Genomic DNA, 25,745 nt, shown 5'->3' with positions numbered 1-25,745 from the left:
CACTAGAGTTAATCCCCTAGAGTTTCATGATTCAATGGTTGAAAAAGATGCTCAATAGTTCATTGACGAAGTGTATAAGGTTTTGATGGTCATGGGAGTGACTCCGGTGGAAAAGGTGGAATCGTCCTCTTATCAACATAGTGTTTTTGCTCAAGTGTTGTTCAATAAATTGATGGAAGAGTGAACGGTTGATGCAACTCGTTTTGATTTTTAATAATTTAAGGTTGTTTTCCTCGATAATTTCTTTCCCCTTGAGATGAGGGAGTAAAAGGTACATGAATTCATCAACCGTCGTCTTGACTTCTATACTATTGTTGCCTATCCTAGGGCAAGGTTAAGTAAATTTGTTTTGGGAGTGTACAAAATGGCAGTTAAGAAACGTCTGACGTCATGCTTATTAGTTTTGGATATTTTTTGTCTTGTGGATAATTCTCAATGATTACCCTCAACTACACCTTTTATAATTCAAAGTGTAGGGGCCTCTAATAAGTATAAACACAATGATGAGTAGGGGTCAATCCAAAAAGGAGTGATACAATATAGAATTCAATTAAGAAGTGTAGAGGTGCTCTAATCTTTTGTAGAAGTAAGAGAATACACAGTATAAAGTTAATCAATCAGATTAAATTATTAATATCAAAGGGTGAAGTTAGTAACTAATTGTTACCGGAAACGAATAACACATATATTGATCATGTAAAAATATGTGATTAGGGGTGTGTGAGCAATCAACTACACATTTCTCCTAATGGACAATTAACAATTGCTTCAAAATTGTTGACTCTGAATGGGTAAGATTGGTTGTAGCTATAATAACAACTTGTGAATTGGTTATTATGCTTCAAGTGAGTTTTTTTCAAACATCTACAAGGTTAGAATTAAGAAAAACCCCAATTCCTTAGCACAACCCAATTCACTAATCTAGGTAGTAAAGACGTATGAAAAAATGGTTATCTATCATTTACTCTACTCTAAACCACTTCCGTAAGCGATCATCGAGTACTGAATTAGAACTAAATTTGCAACTTCAATTCATGAATTGAAATATGAATAAAAATTTGAACCCATTTTAAAGAATTAGCTACTAATCAATACATATAAGCTAATACGCACTCAATTACATAGTCGCACCCTTATGGAAAGAGGTTTAGACACATAAATAAAAGCAAGAAATAATTACAAAAATAATGTTCCACCGAATTGATAAAATTAAGACTAAAATCTTAGGTCCTTAGTATCTAGGCTAGAAAACTTCTATAAGTTTTTTCAATATTGTCAAAGTATGTAAAAAATATCTCCAAATTTGTGTTGAACATATTTTCTTTGTCCAAAACTTAATTTATATGTTTCCAAAAATTTCCTGATGTGTTAGAAAACAAGCTCACTCTGGGAAGTAAGCCGGCATAGTCAAATGATATGAGATCCACCGTCAAGTTCCTTCTCACACCTTTTGGCATTACTTTTACACTCAATTGCTTTGTAAACTTATGCTAGCTAAGTGCTGCTTGTTGGTTAATTCAGCTCGCTATCGAAATGGCTTTTTAGTCTACGAGGTTGTTTGGTTCATGGGCTCTTTTGCTAGAATGTTTGGTGAGATGTAGGCTTACACAGCGAATTGCTGAGTAGTTTTTGTGAGATCCAACTTTATTTTCTTTATATTTTCGAACCTCACTCCTTTTCGCAACGTTATGTCCTTGCCTTGTTCTTAAGCATTCATTACTGAAACTAAGCACTTTGACATCTGCTATGAACACAAAATGGGCGTTGAGTATACTAATTCATTGAATAAAAATCATTAAATAAGTCAAAATTTCTGAATCATCACTCTACACATCAAAGAGGACAAACATACGATAAAATCTAGGAACAAAAAGAGGGCCAAAACCAATTATGGTGACTTTTCACATTTATGTTTTGATGCACCTTATCATTCTAGATCACATAAAAGGTTTTTAGTTCAAGATTTCTCTAATTCTGAAGTTTCAAAGTTCAACAAAGATAAAGGTGTATAACCCTGAAACTTAACAAGAATATAATGTTGGATGTTCTTTGTGTACTTTTTTAAAGTGTTAAAATAAGCTTATAGTCCGTAACTTGCTACTAATGGAAGAGATGGTAGGCAAGTTTTTTCTAGTGGTTCCTGTTCAAGTACTCCAAAGGAAAATATATTCTATGTACTTCAAACTCAACATGATCAAGAGGGTTGGTTACACATATGTAGAAATTAATTCATCGAGATGTTTATGCTTTTGTTATCCTGGTGCTTCCTTTTCTTTTTGGGACTCCTTAAGTGTCTATAATATTTGATGTTTTTTCATATGTGTTGATAAACCCTTTCCCTCTCTTCTCTTTAATCTGTGAATCAACTGTGGCATAGAGAGTGTTTAGAAATTTTTCATCTCCTTATCACATAGAGTAACTTATGGTTATATTGTCTCTTATATGTTGAATTTTTGTGTTATTCTTGGTACGGATTGAATCAATTCTTGTTATTCTTCATTTTAATATAGAACTCGAGTGGTCTAGTTTAAGTTTCTTAATTAGCGCTTTCAAAAATTGAATTATGGAAATTCTATACCTAAGGGTTAATGTTTCTTGCCTTAAAGCTATCAAAATATTTTATAAAGGTTTAATGTGATCTTTTCGAGGTAAGAGATACAAATTTTGAAACCCATATTGTTGGGTTAGTCCCCATTGTAAATAAGTTTCTAGAAGTCTCTCCCAATGATCTACTCGGTCTTCTTCCTGAAAGGGAGATAGACTTCGGTATCAAACTTCTCCCAGATATTTAACTTATATCTATTCCTCCTTATCATATGGATCCTTTAGAACTTAAAAACTTAAAGGAGAATTTGAATGAATTTTTTGGATAAGGGTTTCGTGTAACCGAGTATCTCACCATGGGGTATTCTCGTTTTGTTTGTCTGTAAGGAAAAAGGGTTCACTTCACATCTGTATTGACAACCGAAAATGGATCATGGTTAACATTAAGAATAATTATACTCTCCCAAAATTTGATGATTTGTTTGACCATCTCAACGGAGAAATTTTCTTCTTTATGATTGAACTCTGATATGGTTATCACCAATTCAGGTGGAAAAAACTGACATTCCAAAGAGGCATTAAACTCGTTGTGTTAGTTAAGAGATTTTTGTAATGTTATTTTGTATTACTAATGCTTAGTACATTCATCAACTTAAGGAATAGAGCATTCAGACAATATCTTGATATGTTTTTGATTATTTTATTGATGAAATTTTGATTTACTTAACGAGTGAGGATGAACATACCAATCATTGGAGGATTGTGTTACAACTATTTTGAAAATTTAGTAAGTGCGAGTTTTGGTTGAGATATGTGGCTTTTGTGGGTAGCGATATTTCGATAAAGGTGTTAAGGTAGATATATAGAAGATTAAGATTTGACGTAGATCTCTATCCCTTAAAATATTTGAAGCTTTTCGGGCTTGGATGGATATGAAGATGGTTTGTTCAAGGGGTTTCTTCAATTGATTCTCCATTAACTACATTTACCACAAATAAAGGTTGAGTTCTTATGGTCGGAAGCTTGTGAGAAGAGTTTCCAAGAGTTGAAGGATAGGATCACTTCGACTCCTATTTTTACTTCACAGGAACGATCAAATGTTTTCCTGGTTTTTTGCGGCTTCAAACGTTAGTATTGGATGTGTTTTGATGAAACATGAGAAAGTTATTTCTTATGCTTCAAGGAAATTTAATATTTTACAAAAAAGTATATCCTACGCATAATTTGGAACTAGCAGTTGTTGTTTTTGACCTAAAGGCTGTGAGGCATTACCTCCATATTTGGTGTCCAGGTTGATGTGTTATTTAAAACAAAGGTTTTCAGTAGTTTTTCAACAAAAAAATCTAAATATTTGGTAACATCGACTTCTAGAACTCTTGAAGAACTATGACGTGAGTATACTTTATCACCCGGGCATAGTTAATATTGTGGTGGATGCCTTAAGCCGATTTTTGATGAGTAATATTGCACATGTTGAGAATGGAAAGAAATAATTGGTTCATGATGTTCAAAGACTAGATCAACAAGGTTTTAATTTAGTAGACTATGAAAAGGGTTGTATTGTTCTTCGAAATGATATAACATCGTGATTTTATCATATATGAAAGGCAGGAAAAGTCTTGATCCAATTTAGGTTGAGTTAAAGGAATAAATGCTTAAAAAGTTCATTGAGGAATTCTCCCAAAGGGAAGATGTTGTGCTTTAATATTAAGAACATTTGGGTATTCTCAATTCTTATGATTTGACGGAACAAATTTTATTTGAAGACCATAGTTCATTCAATTAACCCATGAACCACCAAGATATACCATTACTTGCGGGAGTCCTATTTGTGGAATGGAATGAAAAAGAATATTAAAACATTTGTGGCTAAGTGTCCCAATTGACAATAAGTGAATGTTGAGCATCAAAAGCAGGGGTTTTGTCCTGTGATATTAGTATTCCTACATAAATGTGGTAGGACTTTTAATGGACTTTATTTTTGGTCTGCACTCGATGGCAAGTTGAACCGTACTTAGTTATGGTGGATAAGGAGGAAGTCATCTCATCTCATTATCGTCAAAGTTACTTATTCGGCTAAATATTTGTGTAAGTTGTATCTAATAGATATTTAGGTTTCATGGAGTTTCTCTTATGTGTTGTGGTCACACAGTGTTTTCAATGCATTTTGCTTAAGAGTTGTGTTTTTCTAGAGCATTTTTGTAGTAGTTTTAACAAGTTTTGTGTCTTGTTTTGCAAAAAAGATGTCCATGTTGAGACGTATAAGGAAGTTGGGAAAAAGTGCAGATTGCAAGATAGAAAAGTTTGAGAAAGGGGCACCCCTACTATACCCCTAAACTACAAGCTAGCGCGCAACGGCGGAAAAGCGATCCGTCATATCATCGACGGACCGTATGTGGTGACTGTTGATAGACACTTAAGGCTAAGGGAGAGGATTAGGAAAATCTGACCAATTGTGGAGCTACGAGTATAAAGGACGGTCCGTCCTGTACCTGACTTTAAAGATTATAAGTTTAGAATAATGGAGGAGCACTGACGAAATATAAGGGGATAAACGGACTGTACTGCTGGTCCGTCTTTTGATTCATCGAAGGTGCTATCCGGTGAAGAAAAATAATTCCAAGTGTGGAATGACGGAGGTAGTAGACGATCCGTCGCTGAGGTCATCGATTGAAGCCGCGTAGGCTACTTCATGAAAATTCATCTCACAAAAACACCACTTCGCACTTAAGGTATTTCGACATCCCTTGACTTTGAAATCTCGTTCATAACAGAAATATCATGCTAAAAATTGTGTTTTTATGTCCCTCGGAATGATTGAATGTGGTTGTGTAGCCTATTAAATCTATCTAAAAAGTGGGCATCTCTGTCTATCTAAAAACTCCGACTTAGAGTTCCTTTTTGTGAATGAATTGGGTTAATAATTATATGAAATTGGAACCCTAGGAATAAAAAACTCGTCATTAATGTGTTAAGAATGAATGTCTAAAACTTGATTGTGTAAGTGTCACTAAAGGAACTAAAAGTTGTAACTTCCAAAATGCCAGAATTCTATCTCAGGCCAAAATACAAGACCCCGTCTACAGACTGTCGATTGATCAACGGGCTATCAATTGAGTCCATTGACTGAAATACGCTGAAAATGCCTAAGTTTAAAATGACGAAAATGGACAACTCTCCATATATTGATCAACGGACCGTTATGCACATCCGTCGTTTTCATCAGAATAACTGTTTTCACCAACTTCTAAAATAAATCTAAGTTTTAGACGACGGAAGTGAAGTAGGTCTACCGATTAATCGAAGGACCGTTCTGCATGTCCATCGTTTCCATCTGAATTTTTTTTCCTTTCTTGAATAAGTTCCAAGTGTCAGACGATGCTCGTGATCGACGAACCATCGATAGAGCCTTTCGATCTAACTCTGCAACAATAGTTTATGCTTTTTGAGTTGCACATTTTCTTCGCCCCATTGTTTATTCGAGTGTGTAATTATGCTGAGTTCAGATTTAAACTACTCCACATGTATCAATGGGTCCCAAGAAGGATATTATCTATGCCAACAAGCAAGACCCAGCTTAAATTCCGGCCGGTTCCACAACACCTAATGTAGTAGCCAGGGTCACAAGGGGTACCCACCGTAAGGTGACTTCCGGGCGTAGTCATTGCCTCCCAGTTTGACGAGGAGCACATTCTAACCGATTAAACGTCTGGGGATGCTTGTAGTTCTGAAGGCGGCTCAACATCTGGGTTCGAGTCTGCCTATGCTTTATGGTCGCCAAATCCTCTAGGTAAAAAGTGGCAACTTCTTCCAGTTCCCCCTCTTCGGGAGCCACTAGATCGGAGGGCCGAAACCAGCAAGTGTCGTCTGATGAGGCTAAAAGTTCAGAGTCTACACCTGCACCCTAAGATGATAACCCCGCACCTATTGCGGATGAACCAAATTGCTGGTGTGTGGAGGGTCAATACCTGGTGATAGGGATGCGAGGATGTTGAATAAAAAGGGGTTGATGACCCGACTTTTTACGATTGAGCATCAAGACCTCACAGGGAATTTGCACAAGGTCCTCGAGGTGCACAGGCTGTTCAATATTCACAAATTTTACTAAATGGCTCGGGATTTGCACATATAGTAAGGAGATAGTCCAGGTTTTCTACGCTTTTTACATAGCAACGTTCAGAGGTTCTTTGGACAGGCGGGGAGTACCTTCAAAATAGGACCCTCTCATCCATACATTAGTCGGGGCTGTTGGGTTGAAATATTTGAGTCTGCCATTTGGCGTTTCCCATACGGTTCCACCACTATCCCAGAAAGGACTCCCAATACTGCAGAGTATGAGTAAAGGTGGCAGGTTGTACAGAGTGACGAGTTTGGTCAAAGTTTTACGCATCGTGATTCAATAAAGAAATGGTTGGCTCAATATCTGGCGGCCGACGGTGAGAGGGAAGATTGGGTGATAGATATCCTAGGGCTGATCAAGAAGGCGTCCCATACTTTTGTAGGGATGTTTTTCTAGCTGCTGGTTCAACACAGGTTATCGCCCAAACTAGCTGATAATGTAGTCCCATGAGATAGGGCGGTACTACTAACTTCTCTGGTAGAGGACTGGATATAAACATTGCACGGGTGCTTATATTGGTGATTCATGAGAAGGCCTTCAAGACCATAACTACTTACTCATTTGCATGTGTTATTTTTTAGTTGTGTTGGGACGCGGTGTGCCAATTTGGCTAAGTGATACAATCCGTAGTCCACGGGGATAGCCAACTTAGTAGAACCACATAGAGGCCCTAGGATTGAGATGCCTCCATTGAGCGAGAATTTGGTGAACAATGTGGAGCGAGCCTAAGGGGATGATTCTGAGGCACGAAAGCATGTTGATACCACTTTGTCTTCTTTTTCACATGCATCCAGCTGGGTCCCCAACGCATTCTGACCCATGCTACCATCTACAACACTAGTAATTCTATATCTAGTCCAAAATTTAGAGGACCAGATGGCCACCCTACTCCACCATATAAAGTTTTGGATATATAAATCCATTATTGAGGCTGCGGAACACATCATGAAGAGGGTGGTCAAGTAGGCTGAGCAGTATATTCATACAGTCCACAAACACCTCAATGCCTTTAAGCAACTTGTTCTAGCACGACCAACCCCTAGTACTGACCTCACTGATATTTGGACTTAGTTAGCAAGATTGCGAGATGACGTAGATGCCATTTTTGATATGAGGGCGCTCCCTTCAAGTTTGTAGAGGACTTGGTGATCAATGATTTGTTCAATGTCTATGATGATCCACCGACTGAGTAGCTCATGTGTACCAAGAGGCACCGCTCCATTCACGGTAATGAGGATGTTTATGAGGCTCGTGATAAAAATAAAGAGAGGGAAGAGACAGAGTGGGCTAGGCAGGCTTCCTTGGTAGATGAGGATCAACGTTAGAGGTGAGCACTGGAGATGGTTGTTAGGGCATAAAGTTCTGTAACGGTGCTTTATGATAGGAGCACTAATGATGGTGTCGAAGTTACTTTGGGCACTACTGAGGGTGATCCAAGTGTTGATCTTGTGGGTTACGAGAAACAAGACCCACTTACGTGTTTATAGTTCTTCGATGCTATGCTCCACAAGTTTGCTTCACCGAACACCCTATTTCTTTATTTTTATGGCATTGGGATAATTACATGTTTTTTATGTGGGAGTGGGGTAAAAAGGAAGTGAGTGGTAGGGTGAATTCTGAGTAACCCATCTTAAAATCCTCTTTTTGGGTTTTCTTGCCGGTAATTTTTTCCCCAAGAGAATGTTTGATTTTCTATTGAACTGGCATGTCGTAGTTTGTACAAGTATAGAAGTATGAAAAATGAAGCATGATGGATGAAAAAATAATACCTCGTCCTGGATAGTCCTTGCAGGTATAAGTGAAAATAAGTAGAATCTATTGGCTCTAAGAATGACATAAATAGGCACCCACTACATGACCTTCAACTAACACCTGAACTGGGAAAGCTAATAGAGAGCGTTAGGTGATTTAAATGTTCAACCGTTGTTACCTAATAAGAACTTGCCCTGTTAGTCCTACGAAGGGAATCAGTGTTAGAAACTAAGAAGTGACCATAGGCCCTCGTTCGAAATAACCAATATGTAGCCTAAAAGAGGGTAACAAAATGAAAGAATTGTCCCTTTTAATCCAAATATGTTGAGCCTATAATAGAACGAATGTTTTTAATCAATTGACGTTCCTAAGGTCTTATATTTTTGGCACCAATCAATCTCTGAACATGTGCAACTTGACTTAGGCCAATAACCCATGATGAAGGTGGCTAATGTAGTAAGTGAACTCGTCTTGGCCCTCACCCAACTTCTGTAATTGTGCACCTCGACTCATAGACCAACAATAAGTTGAGGGTGTCTATTATGAGTGAGGACCCAAAAATAATTATGAAAAAAGTTGGATGTTGAAAATAAAAGTTTAAATGAGAAAAATATGTCATTCTGAGACATATCAATTTATTAAAAAAAGGAAAAATAAAATAAAAGACAAATAAGGAAAAAAGAATTTTAAGAGAAAAAGATGAAAAATAAGTGAAAGTCACATCCAAAAAGGAAGCAAAGCAAAGAAGAAAAGAGAAGAAAAATAAGGTGTCAAGAGGCAAAGAAAAGAAGTAGGAATGTTATAGGTAATGTAAAGGAGGGAAAAAGTCAGTAAAAATGTACCCAAATGTATCAAACCTTTCCTTGAGCCTACATTACAAGCGATGTAAGTCCTACCGTAATCCTACAGTCTAGTATTATGAAACTAGGCAGTGAAAATAAGGGCAATTCTATGTCGAAGAATGAATATTGTATTTGACCCGTTCTTGAGCGTGAGTGTTGAACAAAGGTCCTTGTAACCAAATTTATAATCACTGTGTGGAAAATGAGGAATTCTTTTGAAGTGACGGCACTAGTTGCGGTATCGGAAAGTTGGTACCTTGGTTACAGGCAACACAATAGAGGTGTCTGGGCATGGTGAGTTTGTGTCATAATGTAATTCACTTGAGTTAGCTTGTGGAACCTAAGAGAGTGATCATGCACTAAATCAAAGAAAGAGTTCGGGTTGATATCCATGTGATTGCAAGAGCTTAAAAGTGTATACTTTAATACAAAAGTTTTTTTTGAGTCATCGTGCATCGTTTGAGGACAAAAAACGAATTTTTGCTGATTTACCATGCTCACATGGTGTTTTCAATGTATTTTTCTTAAGAGTTGTGAGTGTCTAGAGACTTTTTATAGTAATTTTAACAAGTTTTATTTCTTGTTTTGCAGTAAAGATGTACAGGTTGAAAAAACATTCGCAGCTGGAAAAAAGTCTACTGCGACCTACGGAAGCTATCAACAGTCCATTGTCCATCAGTGAGGTCGTCAATTGAAGCTGTGTTTCTTGAAAAAACATTTTTTATTTCAATTATTTTTCTTTAGGACTATGTTTTCTATAAATAGGGTATTAAAATCTCATTTTTGGGGTTAACTACTATTATTATTGTTCTGTTTTGTGTTGGAAATGATTGGCTGCAAACTTTGGGAAATTAATCAATTTCTGGATTTGGTTTGAAGCTATTTTCTTGGTATATCAAGTTGAATTTCGTGTTTCCTTCTTATGTTAAATAAATTCATGATTTATTTATTCAATATTATGAATTGTGAACTTTCTATCATGGGTAACTAAATAAACAACACGGGTTGTGGGAACCATGGGTAATTGACAATGTATTACTAACAACTAAGCAATTTTCAAACAGTATTTGTATTGATAATTCTTTCACTTAGAAGTCCTTTTAACGAGTGCGTGTGTCGGCCATAAATAAAGAAGAGGCTATTATGTAAAGTAGTAATAGTAAGTATTTTGTTTTCTTGTGTCGGCCGAATATAAAGAGGCCAAGTGTAAAGTATGTGTCGGCCAGGTTTTGGCCAAAAGTCTGTAAATTTTGTGTATAAATAGAGGGTTTCCCCTCATAAATAAAATTATCAATCCTTCATCTAACAATCTTCTCTCTACTCTTTACTCTCAATTCATAAATCCGCTTCCACCCCCTCCATGATACATCGATTATGATGTCTAAGATAAGGTAAAGGTAAGGTATGTTAACTTATACACACGTAGCTAGACCAAGGTATTGAGTGATATTCTTTGGTTGTCTAACCAAGGATTTAGAGATACATAGCTTGCCACTTTACATGGAAAAAACTAGGAGAGAGTTGCTATTTCTAGGAATACGGCGTTATAAACCTGTGGGGAACACATACACCCTATTTACTCTCACAACTTGATAAAAGCTCAACATTTGGTTTCGACTACTTGTTAATTTATGTTTTTTAAGAAACTAGTTTCATAAGACCCTTCTCTTTAATTCCTTGCTTTTAGAAAGACATTTTCAAAACTGATGTAATTATTGATTAAAGTTAAGTCTAAGCCATTTTCCTCGTGGGATCGAACCCAACCTACTAGTTGGGTTCTCTACTTGATTAAAACCTCATATGATTCTTTAAGGAGGAGTAATTTGAGCGTTTCAACTTTTAGCGCCGGTGCCGGAGAATCTGGCTTTTAGATAAACTTAAGTTACATTATCAAAATTTAGTCCACAATTTCCTAATTTATTTTTTCTTTTTGATTTTGTTTCTTTCAGCTCTAGCTCTAGTGTATGACCAGTATAAGGGGCGGTGGAGAACTACTCATTCCATTTGATCCCAAAATTAACCTAAGCTTAAAAAGAATGATAGAATAAAGTGGCGCAAGCCAACCCTAACAGAGGAAATCTAGGTGCTGGGGAAATATTTTAATCTCCATTACCACTTGAGGCACACAACCAAGTTCATGTTGATAATTAATTAAATAATACTTTGAGGATGTAGCCTCCAGCCGCATGACTTCAGGATTACTACAGAGGTAAAATGAACATTGCATATTCTGATGAACCTCTTGTCCTACCCCTTTCCAACTGGGAACACATTCGTGGTGACGAGTTGATTGATGTTGATGCTCACTATAATGGGTTTATTCTCTGGACTTCCGTAGGAGGAATAATAGGTGAAGATATCTAAATTGAGGTCTGTGTGCAAAAGTTGTGTGGGTAGATTGGACATGAATATTAACGTCATTGGGTTGTGGCGTGTTTCCTTTATTTCTAACAGGAGATGCAGCTACATGGTTCACCGAGCTTCCCTACAACTCTATTCATACTTGGGATCAGTTGAGAGATGTGTTCCTTGTAAAGTACTATCAAGTGTCCAAGAAGCTCAATCACAAACATAAGGTTAATAACATTGTGGCACTACAAAGAGAGTCGGTGAGTAGCTCTTGGGATAGATTTACTGCATTTGTGAGAGGTATTTCAAACCACCGCATTGATTATGATTTACTGAAAGAGTACTTCTATAGATGGCAAGATTACAACAAAAAAGAAGTGGTCGATACTATCGCAAGTGGTTCATATGGGGAATGTACCTATGTTGAGATTGCAGAGAAGTTGGAGAAGATATATCTCAACAACAAGGCTTGGAACAGTAGAAAGTTGGACATACGAGGATGACATTTGTAGTACAAGCGAAAACAACCCAATAAAAGATGAGATACGTGAAGAGTTTTCAAAGATGAGAACTCAGCTTGGGTTGGTTTTGAAACATGTGAGCGAAGGTGCATAGAAGGTATATGCATTGAACTATTTGACTAAACCACCACCACTGATAGATAATGGCTATGCAGTGAATAATTGGACGGGGGGTTTTCGACCAAACTCCAAAGGATCCAATAAGGAGAATTGGTGCCAAGGTCAAGGAACCCTAGGTCGGAACATTGGTAACTATAACCTAGAGGGTCAATATGTCCGAGATAGGAACTACAACTGTGAGAACAACTTTAACGAATAACAATGGTAAAAGAAATGATCAGAGTGGGGACTATGTTCCCCCTAAAAATTGGGAAGTTGCTTTTAGGGACAACAAAGGTAGTATGGCGCGAGTTGAGGATATGCTGCAAAAGATGATGAGAAGGTTTGATGCCAGTTATAAGAATTTCAAGGATATGAGGGGTGACCTATCTAATATTGGATAAAAGATGGATGCAAATGCGGTTTAACATTAAGAACCTTTACTACTGTGAACCCATGCAAAATTTGAAACCCTTCCTAGTAACACTATTGATATACCGTGGTTTCACGGTATTATTAATACTCTTTCCTTAAGTTTAGCGTGTCCAAAAGCTTTTTTGTGATACTTTTTATATAAATTTCTCTTTGTTTTGCAGGAAATCTTTCCAAAGATGAATGCTGAGATTTTGAGAGAAGAAATGCAGAAGAGACCACTTACGGAGCTTATGACGGTCCGTAGGTGGCATCATAGTGCAACTACAGAAGGAACATGAGGAAGTCTGACCAAGTGTGGGGTTACGAAGCTTGTGACAGTCCACCGTGTTTATGACGGTCTGTCCTGCAGGTTTGTCATGAAGTTCAGAGAAGTAATCCCAGTACCCATATTCCAAGAGTTGAAGTGTTTTGGAACGAAGACCATCGACGAACCGTTGTGCCTATGATGGTCCGTCATACTTGCCATCGAGGGTAATGAAGAGAGCAGCAAAACAAATTTCATAAGTATGGGATGACAGAGTCCATGACGGTCCGTTGTGACCATGACGATCTGTCACGAGGTCCGTCGACCAAGTCGCATTTTGACAGATTTCCAGAAAATAGAGTCCTTGTTTAATTAGGTTTTTATTTTCTATAAATAGTTCGAAAAACCTCGTTTTTGAGGTTGTACTCTGGATCATTGTTAGACTCCGTATTTTTAGACATCATATTAGAATACACTATATTGTTAGACTTTTGAAAATCATTAGACTTTTTGTGAAATTGTCTATTACTTTGAGATTCTTGCAAGTGATTATTGGTTATTAATCAAGCAAACTTTCGAATTTTACTCTTTCTCATTGAAGTAAGTACATGAATTATTATTTAATATATTTGAATATTGTGATTATGATTATGAGTAACTAAACTCCATAACAAGGGTTGTGGGAAGCATAGGCAAATAATGAGATAAAACCTAACTAAAATAATGATTCTAGAATAGTGTCTTTCATGTATTAATAATTTTTTCACGTAGAAGTCTTTTTAACGGATGGAAAACGTTAGAACTCGCCTTAATGCTACTTGCCGAACCAAGGAGGTAGATAATAGGAAAAGACTTATTAACATAGATTTAGTGTATGCTATCTAATAGGCTAGTATTGATTGGTACGAGGTAATAACTTAGTCAAATATGAAATACGATGCTTAATATGAGGTAAATATAAGTGTTAGGATAGCAACACACGTAGCCGGATCAAGGTGCGGAGTGAGGTTTTTCTAGATGCTGCACCAAGGATTTAGAAATACATAATTTATCACTTTGTATGCAAGATACTAGGAAAGAATTGTAATAGTTAGAATTATCAAGTTATGAACCTGTGGGGAACACGCAAACCCTAGTTACTTTGATTAATTGATTAAAATCCAACATTCAAAGTTGTTAAGTGTCTCTTTCAATTGCGTTAGTTATTTTCATTCATTTAGAAATATAAACCCCCCTTTTATTATTTTTACTTTCCAAGGAAGTCATTGATCAAACAATAGTAATAACAGGTTGAAGTTAAGTCTAGACTATTTTCCTCGTGGGAACGATCCCAACCTCACTAGTTGGGTTATTTACTTGACATGACCACTTTACTTCTTATTTGAGAAGTAAGTTTGAGCGTATCAAATTATGGTGCCGCTGCCGGGGAAAGTAGCTTTTAGATTAACTTGAACTTATTACTATAGTTTAGTTGATGTTTTATTGATTTTACTTTGTTTTATTGTTTTTGATTTTTTTCAGAACTATCCTCCTTGTATGCCAAATACACGAAGAGGAAGAGAACCCTTGTTTCCCTACGATCACGAGTTAGAGCGTGCACTGCGCAATGTGAATCAAAACTTGAGAATAAATGATGATGATCCGAATTAAAACATCCCAGATCCAGTTGATGTTCATGGTCAAATGTTACCCGATGCTTCGGGTGAACACCAACAGAGGGGACAAAATCACGTTCCACGGCCCAAGCATACTACAGAGGTTATGATAACAAAGCAGACTCGGCTGGGCCACTTGTCTTGCCTCCTCTACCCACAGGACACACCTTTGTGGTAACTAGTAGCCTGATGCAAACGCTCACTGCCAGAGGTTTGTTTTCAGGGCTACCTTTTGAGGATCCACATGCCCATATAGCTAAGGTAAGGGCAGTGTGTAAAAGCTGTGTAGGGAGGCCTGATTTGGATCTAGATGTAATAGGGTTCAGAGTGTTTCCTCTCTCACTGACGGGAGAGGCTGCTATATGGTTCATTGAGCTCCCATACAACTCAATCATCACTTGGAACCAACTAAGGGATGTTTTCTTAGCACGCTACTATCTGGTCTCCAAGAAGCTAAAAAACAAAGACAGAGAGAACAACTCTGTGGCACTTCCAGGAGAGTCAATTAGTAGTTCTTGGGATAGATTCACCTCATTCTTGAGAAGTGTTCCAAATCACCGTATAGATGATGAGTCACTAAAAGGAATACTTCTATCGGGGACAAGATGATAATAATAAAGCGGTATTGGACACTATAGCAGGTGGATCTTATGGGAAATGCCCTTATGCTGAGATAGCTGAAAAATTAGAGAAAATCTCCAGAATAATAAAGCTTTGAGTATTAGAAAGTCCGATATAAGGAGAAGCACCTTCGCAGTGCAGTCCACTCACAACCCAGCCATAGATGAGATTCGCGAAGAAATGGCTCAGATGAGAACCAAACTTGGGTTGGTACTAAAACATGTCACTGGGGTGCATAAAAGATAAATGCAGTCAACTACTTGTCAAAACCACCGCCACAAAACGATGAGTGCTATTATGAGGAGGATCCCAATGCAATAAATGAACAGACGGGGGGTTTCCGACCACGTGCCCAAGGCTCTAATCAGGAGAATTGGCGCCAAGGTCAAGGGAACCAAGGTCAGAACTATGGTAACTAAAACCATGAGGGTCATTATGTCCGAGATGGAAACTACAATCGCAACAACAACTTCAACAGGGGTAACTATTGTAATAGAAACAACAGGAATGGACTCTATGTTCCTCCTCAAAATCGTGAAGTTACTCCTAGGGATGATGGAGGTAGTATGTCGCGAGTTGAGGATATGTTGCATAAAATGATGAGGAGGTTCGATTCTAGTGATAAGCACAATAAAGAGTTGAGGAATGATTTAGCGGGTATTGGGCAAAAAGTCGATACACATGGAATATCGATTAAGCAACTTGTGTTACAATTGGCCCAATTATCTGCAACTGTGAACACACGGCAACCGGGCACTCTTCCTTGCAACACTGTCCATAATCTGAAAAATGATGGACATTGTATGGCAATTACTACTAGCGGTGGCAAGCAAACCATTGACCAACCTATGCTGTCTAATGAGAAAAAAGTGACAAAAGATACTGATAAAGTGGTAGATATTGATGGTGAATTAGAGGATAACACTGCAAACAATGCTGAAGTGTCTAAAAAGGTAACTCCCATACCTAGGCCACCACCCCCTTTTCCCCAAAGATTATTGAAAAAGACCGAGGATGGTAAATATCGGTGTTTTATAACAATGTTGAAGCAACTTTCGATTAATGTCCCTTTGGTAGAAGCTTTAGAACAAATGCTCGGTTACGCCAAGTTTATGAAAGATCTGGTCACAAAGAAAAGATCGGTCACTATTGAGGATGATGAGAGAATGCACCATTGTAGTGCTATTGCTACAAGATCTCTGGTCCAAAAGAAAGAAGATCAGGACAAGTGAGTTCACTATTCCTTGTACAATCGGGCTATTACATTTTGCGAAAGCATTAGGTGATCTGGGGGAAAGCATAAATCTCATGCCCCTCTCGATTTACAAGAAGTTAGGTTTGGGTGATCCAAAGCCCACTGCGATGCGACTACTGATGGTTGATCGAATAGTAAAAAGTCCTATAGGGATACTTCACGTTGTACTAGTAAAAGTGGAATCATTCAAATTTCCTACAGATTTGTTATTCTTGATCGTGAAGTCGATTTTGAAGTGCCCATTATTTTTGGGAGGCCATTCCTTGCTACGAAAAGAGCCTTAGTAGACATGGAAAGGGGGCAGATGAAATTTTGGTTGAACAATGAGGAAGTGACCTTTAACAATTCTAGGTCCATGAGGTAGAGTGGTGAGCTCCAATTGGTATCTGCTATATCTTACAACATGGGTAAGACATCTGAAACACAAATAGAAGAACGTGAAGGTGTAGAAGCATTAGCGGCAGTGATAATGAATTTTGATAGCGATTGCATTGAAGAGTATGCGTCATTAGTCATGGATCTTGACCGAGGTGATGTTCGATTTAAATCGAAGAAATTTGAGCTAGATATGAAGAATCCCGAGTCCTCACCCGCGAAACAATCTATAGAGGAGGCTCCCAAATTAGAACTAAATGCTCTCCCACCTCATATCAGGTATGAATTCTTAGGAAATTGTGACACTTTGCCGGTAATCATTGCATCAGACCTGGATGAACAACAAGTTCAGAGTTTGGTGAAGGTGCTAAAAAGGTTCAAAAGAGCTATTGGGTGGACTATTGCGGACATTATTAGGATCCCTCCTGGTATTTGCTCTCATAAAATCCAACTCATGCTTGATCATAAGCCAAGTATTGAGAACAAGAGACACTTAAATCCTCCTTTGCAAGAGGTCGTGAAGAAGGAAATCATTAGGTGGTTGGATGCCAGAGTAATCTATCCAATCGCCGATAGTAGTTGGGTATGCCCGGTTCAGTGTGTACCTAAGAAAGGGGGAATGATTGTGGTCCCCAAGGAAAAAAATGAACTTGTTCCAATGAGACGGGTTACTGGATGGAGGGTGTGTATGCATTACCACAAACTAAATTCATAGACTGAAAAAGACCACTTTCCTATGCCCTTCATGGATCAGATGTTGGATAGACTTGCCGGAAAGGGTTGTACTGATTTCTTGATGGATATTCGGGGTATAATAAGATTTCTATTGCACCAGAAGATCAAGAGAAAACCACTTTTACTTGTCCAAATGGGACCTTTGCATCCAGAAGAATGTCGTTTGGGTTGTGAAATGCAACCGCCACATTTCAGAGATGTATGATGTCGATATTTTTAGACATGGTGGAGGATACTATAGAAGTTTTTATGGATGATTTTTCTGTGGTTGGTGATTCATTCGAGCGGTGTTTGACTAATTTATATGACGTCCTTAAGAGATGTGAAGGCTTTAATTTTGTACTAAACTGGGAAAAGTGTCAAATAATGGTGAAAGAGGGTATTGTGTTGGGTCATCGCATATCAGAAAAGGGCATAGAGGTTAATCGAGCTAAATTCTAGGTAATAGAGAAATTCCCCTACCAATCTCTCGGAAAGGTGTAAGAAGCTTTCATGGGCATGCAGGTTTTTATCGGAGATTCATCAAAGACTTTCCAAATATTGCACATCCATTGTGCAAACTGCTGGAGAAAGATTGTAAATTTTGTTTTGATGAATCCTGTCTTAAAGCATTCGGTGAGCTAACAGAAAAATTGGTGTCTGCGTCTATCATTATTTCTCCGGATCAGAACAGTCCATTTGAGGTGATGTCCGATGCTAGTGGGGTGGCTCTTGGTGTTGTATTGGGATAGAGAAAAAACAAAATCCTTCACCCCATTTACTATGCTAGTAAATCCCTAAATGAAGTTCAAAAGAACTACACAGTAACCGAGCAAGAATACCTTGCAGTAGTCTTTGATTTTGAAAAATTTCGCTCCTATTTGCTAGGTACTAGAGTCATAGTGCATACTGACCACTCAGCATTGAGATATTTGTTGGCAAAGAAGGATGCGAAACCTAGGCTGACTCGTTGGGTATTACTGTTACAAGAATTTGACTTCTAAGTGATGGATAGAAAAGGAACTAACAATCAAGTTGCTGATCACTTGTATCGTCTAGAGGATGAAGGTATGAGAGAGTTAGGGGATAAGACTGACATTGATGATACTTTCCCCGATGAGCATGTATTGGCTGTTTCACAAGACCTGATCCCCTGGTTCGGAGATTTTGCGAACTATCTGGCTAGTGATATTGTTCCATCAGACTTGTCCTTTCATCAAAGAAAAAAGTTCATGTACAATGTGAAGAAGTTCTTTTGGGATGAACCATACTTGTATAGGAGTTGTGCCAACGAGCTTATTTGGCGTTGTGTTCCAGAATGTGAGATGTTGAGTATGTTGGAGGCATGCCATTCCTCACCCGTTGGTGGACATCAGAGTGGTACCCGAACCGCTCATACGATATTACAATGTGGTTACTGTTGGCCAACTCTTCATCAAGATGCTCATGAGTTTGCTGAATCATGTGACAGGTGCCAACGAGATGGCGGCATTTCAAGAAAGCAAGAGCTCCCTCTAAACCCCATTCTTGTGATTGAGTTATTTTATGTTTTGGTATTGACTTTATTGGCCTTGTTGTGAGTTCTCATTGAATGAAGTACATTCTAGTAGCAGTTGATTATGTATCTAAATGGGTCGAAGCCATCGCCCTCGCAAAAAATGAAGGGAAGAGTGTCACTGCATTCTTGAAAAAGAATATATTTTCTCGTTTTGGAACCCAGGGGCCATTAATAGTGATGGGGGCTCCCACTTGTGCAACAGATTGTTCAAAGGGGTTATTAATGAAATATGGGGTTCGCCATAATTTGGCCACTCCTTATCACCTTCAAACTAGTGGGCAAGTTGAAGTGTAGAATCGGGAGATCAAACAGATATTGTCAAAAAACAGTGAACGCTAGTAGAACGGATTGGTCAAGGAGGCTTGATGATGCTTTTTGGGCCTACCGGATAGTATATAAGACTCCCATAGGTATGTCTCCATACCAACTTGTATATGGGAAAGCTTGTCATTTTGCGGTTGAGTTAGAGCATAAAGCCATGTGGGCTATGAAGAAGTTGAAAATGGATTGGAGCGATGCTGCAGAACAGCGGTTAAATGGGTTGAATGAACTCGATGAAGTTCACCTGAAAGCCTATGAAAGCTCTGCCCTATACAAAGAAAAGATGAAGAAGTACCACGACAACAAAATTGAAAAACGATAGTTTATTGTCGGGGATTTGGTGCTTTTATTCAATTATAGGATGCGCTTGTTTCCGGGCAAGCTCAAGTCCAAATGAACTGGTTCTTACTTGGTTACCCAATTATTCCCTCATGGAGCAGTTGAGTTGGAAACTAAGGAGGGTGTGCGGTTCAAGGTGAATGGACAACACATAAAATCTATTTTGGGCATTCGGAATCGGCGAATGAAGTGATTGAGGCATACCATATTGATGAAGTTTTAGTAATCAAGTGTCCCCAGTCGTTCCGCTACATTAAATCAGGCGCTTGTTGGGAGGAAACCCAATAATTATAGTATTTTTAGTAATGGTAGCATTTTTCTACTAATGGGTTTTTAAATTTTTAGGCACATCACTAGGAAATTCTGCAGAAAATTACTCTACAGCAGTCATTGACGGATACAGCGACGGACCGTCGTATGCCTCCGTCGTACTAGTTACGTCTTTCTGCTATTTCCAAACTAGGGCACACATGACGGAACCAATGACGGGTCGTCACAACTGCGACGGACCGTCATCGGGGAATCGTTGTGTGATTAATGAGGCATAACCGACCCGACCTGGTTGGAGTTTATTATAAAATTTCACCACTTAAACTCCCAACCCCTCATTTCACCCCCTCATTCCTTCATTATTCCTCCCATTACCCTCTCCTTTAAACTTCCACAATCTCTCCCTCTATCAACCGATCATTGCGCGCCCCCCCCCCCCCCACAATTCTCCATAGCCCTAAAAGTTATAATCTACTAGTCGGAGTTACTGTTGTGGGTGTCATCCTGGTCACTAAGTACTTGTCCTTTTTGTTTTCCCCAATTCTAAGGTATATGTCTCTAATTTCTACTCATTTATCTTGCATTTTTGTTTATTAATTAGTATTAGCTTAGTTGTTCTTGATATGTTCGTTTCTTTTATATAAGATTCTTTCTAACCTAGGTTTAAAATGTTCGAAATTGCCATGTTTACAACCCTAGACATAGGTGCTTTCGCATTACTAGTTTCCTAGGTAGTTGGGTTAGACAAATGAATGTCCACAACACTACATGTTTGATTTGGGTTCATCGGGGATGAATGGGGTACACCAGTTCTGTCACTAATCAACAAAACGAGACCCCGATGATGGACCGTCGTGCCCACAACGGACCGTCGTAGGGTCCGTTCCAAAAGCCCTAACACCCCACTGCCCATTTTTTTCCAAGTGTCCCCCAACGGACACATGTGACGGACCGTCGTCTTCACGACGTTTCGTCCTGCACAACCGTTCTGGTTGTCGGAGACCCTGTTTCTAAGGGTCTCTCATTTTTTTAAGTGTCCCCCAACGGACACATGTGACGGACCGTCCTGCACAACCGTTCTGGTTGTCAGAGACCCTATTTCTAAGGGTCTCTCATTTTTTTCAAGTGTCTTTCAACGGACACATATGACGGATTGTCATACCCATGACGGTCCGTCCTGCACAACCATTCTGGTTGTCAGAGACCCTCTTTCTGAGGGTCTCTCACTTTTCTAAGTGTTCTTCAACGGACATATGTGACGGACCGTCATACCCACAACGGTCCGTCCTGCATGACCGTTATGACGGTCAGAGACCCCTCTCCTAAGGGTCTCTCATTTTTTTCTAAGTGTCCTCTGATGGACACCTACGACGGACCATTGTACCAGTGATGGTCCGTCCTGCACATGTGTCACGACCCAAAACTAGCCGTGAGTGGCACCCACACTTATCCTATTATGTGAGCAAACCAACCAATCTAAACCCCAACATTTAAACCATAATAAACAGAATATAATGCGGAAGACTTAAAACTCATTAACGAAATCAATTAAATAACTTCTAAAGTTTATCAATTACTATCCCAAAACGTGGAAGTCATCATCACAAGAACATCTATTCTCGAATTACTAAAGCTAAGAGTATCTAAGAAGCTAAAATAAGTAAAAGAGATGGTCCGTGTCTGTACTTCAAGACATCAAGACGTGAAAGAATGAATCCAGTCCGAGCTAGGAATAATAGCTCACCCTGAAATCTGATATGCTGAATACTGGCTAGAGCTGCGGACGAGTTGAAGACGATGGCACGTTTGTTGCACTCCACAAATAACAAAGAAGAAAATTACAAGTAGGGGTCAGTACAAGGCACAAGTACTGAGTAGGAATCATCGGCCAACTCAAAATAAAAAGCAATATACATTGAGTAATAATATAAAATCAACTAGAATACTCAACAGGTGGCAACAACAAGTACAAGAACCATTGGCAACAACACCAAGCACACCTATGAGGACTCAAGCCTCCACACCATACTCATTTGGGAAAAAGCTTCTTTAAGTTTGAGTATATTAAGAAAATTCAAGATTCATTCTCTTTATTCCTCTTGTGTCAGAACGTGACACTCCGATCCCCTAATACTATGTGTCAGTTCGTGACACCCGATCTCCTAATACTACGTGTCGATTTGTGACACCCGATCCCCTAATAATACGTGTCAATTCGTGACACCCAATTCCCTAATACTACGTGTCGGTTCGTGACACCCAATCCCCTAATAGTACGTGTCGGTTCATGACACCCGATCCCCTAATACTACGTGTCAGTTCGTGACACCCGATCCATTAACCTCATTCTTTTAGTTCATCAAGCCTTGATTTATACAAAGGCATCATCATTAATTGAGATGGTTTAAGGTTTAAGATTCACAACCTCATCTTTCCAACCCATTACAATTACATAATCACATCATGCAAGCATACAATTAAGCATATAGAAGACTTTACAATACTACCCAATACATATCATTCGCTATTAAGAGTTTACTATGAAATAGCATAAATCATAACCTAACTTCACCGCAGAATCATGAATCAAGCAATCTACTTCTCTAATGCTTTGCTTTCCTCTTCGTTTCTCCCTCTCTCGTTCATTCGCCCCTCTTCTCTCTGTTCTTTCTATTTTTTCCTTATTCAAACTCTTTTTCTTTTACCCTAATTACCATATAATTAAGTATAAAAGATGGTAAAAGTAACCCACTAATTAATTCAAGGTTATCTTATTTAACCCCCAAGTAATTGAATTATTAACATTAACCCACTAACTTTATAGTTATAATTAGGAATAGTCCAAAATGCCCCTTAAACTTTTAACAGAAACCCGACCCAGTAAGGGTTACGCAGTCTGTGACGGGCCTTCGTGCCTGCGACGGTCCGTCCTGCTGAGTCATCACAGAGTTCAGAGACTCAATTTTTATTTAAGACCCTGTGACGGTCTGTCGTGCCTACAACGGTCCATCCTGCTCTTCCGTCGCGAAGTTCAGAGAGTTGTTCTCAGTACCCAATTTTTCAGAAACAAATTGTTTTGGAACGACACCCCCTCGACGGTCGTCGTGCCATGACGGTCCGTCGTGGGATCCGTCGACATAGATAGTTATTACCAGAAATAAACTCTACTACTAAAAACGACTAACAGGTCGTTACAACATGCCGTCATACTAGTCAGAGACTCTCCTTTAGGGTTCTCCATATATACATAGTCTAAGTATGACACGACGGACCCCATGACGGTCCGTCATAGTCACGAAGAGTTGTCACCAGGCCCGTTGTGTGTCACTGTTACCATAAAAATGTCATATTGTTTTAATTTTTTTGTGTGGTTTTGCTTGTCTTGTTTGCCACTTCTCGTACTAATATTAATCCTTTACAGGTACTATCTACTATGTCACCCAAGCAAGATCGAATCTAAGCACGCGCGCGATCGAAGTCTGTCACCCCGTCTGCCCGTATGGTCATTGGCTCTGATGATGAGCGTGACCCCGAGTACCTACCTCCAGGCACTTCCACCCCTTCCCGTGCTACACGTGATCCCAGAGCCACACCCAAAAAGGTGGCCTCCGGCGTAGTCACTGCCTCCTAGTCTGATGAGGAGCGCACACTGACCGGCACACCCTCTGGCTCAGCCACAAATGAAGAAGGAGCGTCTGGCTCCTTAGGAGTATCCAGGTCAGAGGAAGCCTCCGGCTCTGCTGAGGTTCCCGCACTCGCCACCGCTGCAGCGTCCGCCTCGTCTGATGCGGCTGACAGTTCGAAATCCACATCTGGTTCACCAGCACAGGCCCCCACCCAAGCTACTGACCAGCCCAACCGATGGTGTGTCGATGGGCAATTTCAAGTCTACTCCAACGCCAAGTTCCTCACTAACAAAGGAGTTATGACTTGATCACTCATCTTGGAGCGGCGGGTCCTTACAGTAAGTCTCCCGACGATACCTGAGATCCACAATCTCTTCACCAGGCATCACCTGGAGTGAACAGCACGTCCATTGGGACGTTACAGTAAAGAAATAGTCCGAGAATTCTACGCATCCTACGTAGCGACTCTCCGATCATAGATAGATAGGCATGCTTCCCCGCCAAATAGGCCCCACAAGAGCAGGTCCAATTACGGGGCATGCAGGTTGACATTTCCCTGCCTACCATCCTCCAGTTTCTATACGGTGAGGGTGTTGATGCTACTCGGACCCCTCTCACTGCCGAGTTTGACTACCGATGGCAGTTTGTTAAAGATGGCCAGTTCCTGCGTGAGCCATCGCTGAGAGAGACCACCAAGAGGTGGATGGCCCTGCACCTGTCAGTTGATGGAGAGGGTTTCGACTGGGTGACGGAGTCAAAGGGGGCCATCAAGAAGGCCAACCTAACTTTCATGGCGATGTTCTTATTGCTGGTTGTCCGCCACTGCCTTCCCCCAAAGCCCCTTATAATATCGTTACATGGGATCGAGCAGTGTAGATGGAGGCGATGATTGCTGGGTTCGAGGTGGTTTTGACGTGGCTTCTACAGACAGTCATGCACGAGAGTGATTTCAAGGACACTACTACTTACCCTATCTCGTGCATGATCTTTTCTCTCTGCAGGTCCGCAGGTGTGCCTATATGGAACGTAGATCAGCTCAAGACCCCACAGGGCACTGTTGACGTCGACCTCATTATAGATGAGGCCAACGAGTTAGCTCCACGCAGATGGTCTTGTCCAGAGCTGCCCCCACTTGCTGATGATCTTGATGATACGGTAGCCCAGTCCCGCATGGCTACACAAGTGGCGTCCACTAACACTACCCCGGTCAAGTCTATCCGGGTAGTAGCACTGCCCCGAACTCCTCTCGCACAGCACCTCCACCGGCACTAGTCCCGCTTGCTAGGGTCCAAAAATTAGAGGCGCAAATGGTTACAATTCTGCATCATATCCAATCGTGGATGCAGAAGTCTATTACTGAGTCAGAAGAGCGCCTAAAGCGGAAAATGGTCCAGTATACAGAGCGGAAGATCGCTGAGGTTTACCAGCGCTTGGAAGCCTTTGAGTTGAGGGTGCTAGCCCGGCCAGCCCCTCCAGTGGACGTGTCGACTCTTAAGGATGTGGTAGATAGCGTTCGCGCAAATATTGACACGATCTTAGAGGCTAGGGTGCCTGAGTCTGTGGCCCCTTCTGTCGAGCCTACTGAAGACACAGTGTTGGCGGCCCTATTTGCCACTTTAGAGATTCCACCACCTCCCCCTTGAGAACATGCCAAGAGGCGTAGGGGTCGAGTAGAGGACGAGGCACGAACATAGGAGAAGGAGCACCGAGATATAGATTCTGCGAGGAGAGCCTCACTTGCTGAGGAGGAGGCGCACCAGATGAGAGCATCAGAGTTAGTGGCTGGGGCGTCTAGCTCCCGAACTGTGGAGATAGCAAGAGGCACTACTAATGGTGCGGTTGTTGCTGAGGACATCACTGAAGGTGTTCATATTGTAGAGGACGTGGGTTCCGAGGAACCGGACCCACCAGCTTGCTTATCGACGGCGCTTTGCGCCACAAGTTTGCTTCACCTATACTCTAGTATTTAATTTTTTATGCATTTGGGACAATTACATGTTTTTTTTGGGGTTTCGGTAAATGGAAAGTGAGTGTTAGGGTGAAGTCTGAGTAGCCCAATTCACTATCCTCTTTTGGGGTTTTCTTGCCTGTGTTCTTTTTCCCCA

The 25,745-nt window shown here is 39.9% G+C and overlaps 1 pseudogene; it reads left to right on the top strand.

The window, feature by feature from the left end:
• The first annotated feature begins 11,472 nt into the window (after window positions 1–11,472).
• Window positions 11,473–25,283, top strand: LOC138349223 (uncharacterized; annotated as a pseudogene).
• Window positions 25,284–25,745: the final 462 nt, after the last annotated feature.

Source organism: Solanum lycopersicum, chromosome 6 (genome assembly GCF_036512215.1).
Source record: "Solanum lycopersicum chromosome 6, SLM_r2.1".
Lineage (NCBI taxonomy): Eukaryota > Viridiplantae > Streptophyta > Magnoliopsida > Solanales > Solanaceae > Solanum > Solanum lycopersicum.
Note: the sequence above shows the minus strand (reverse complement) of the source record. Positions and strands in the feature narration are given on the sequence as shown.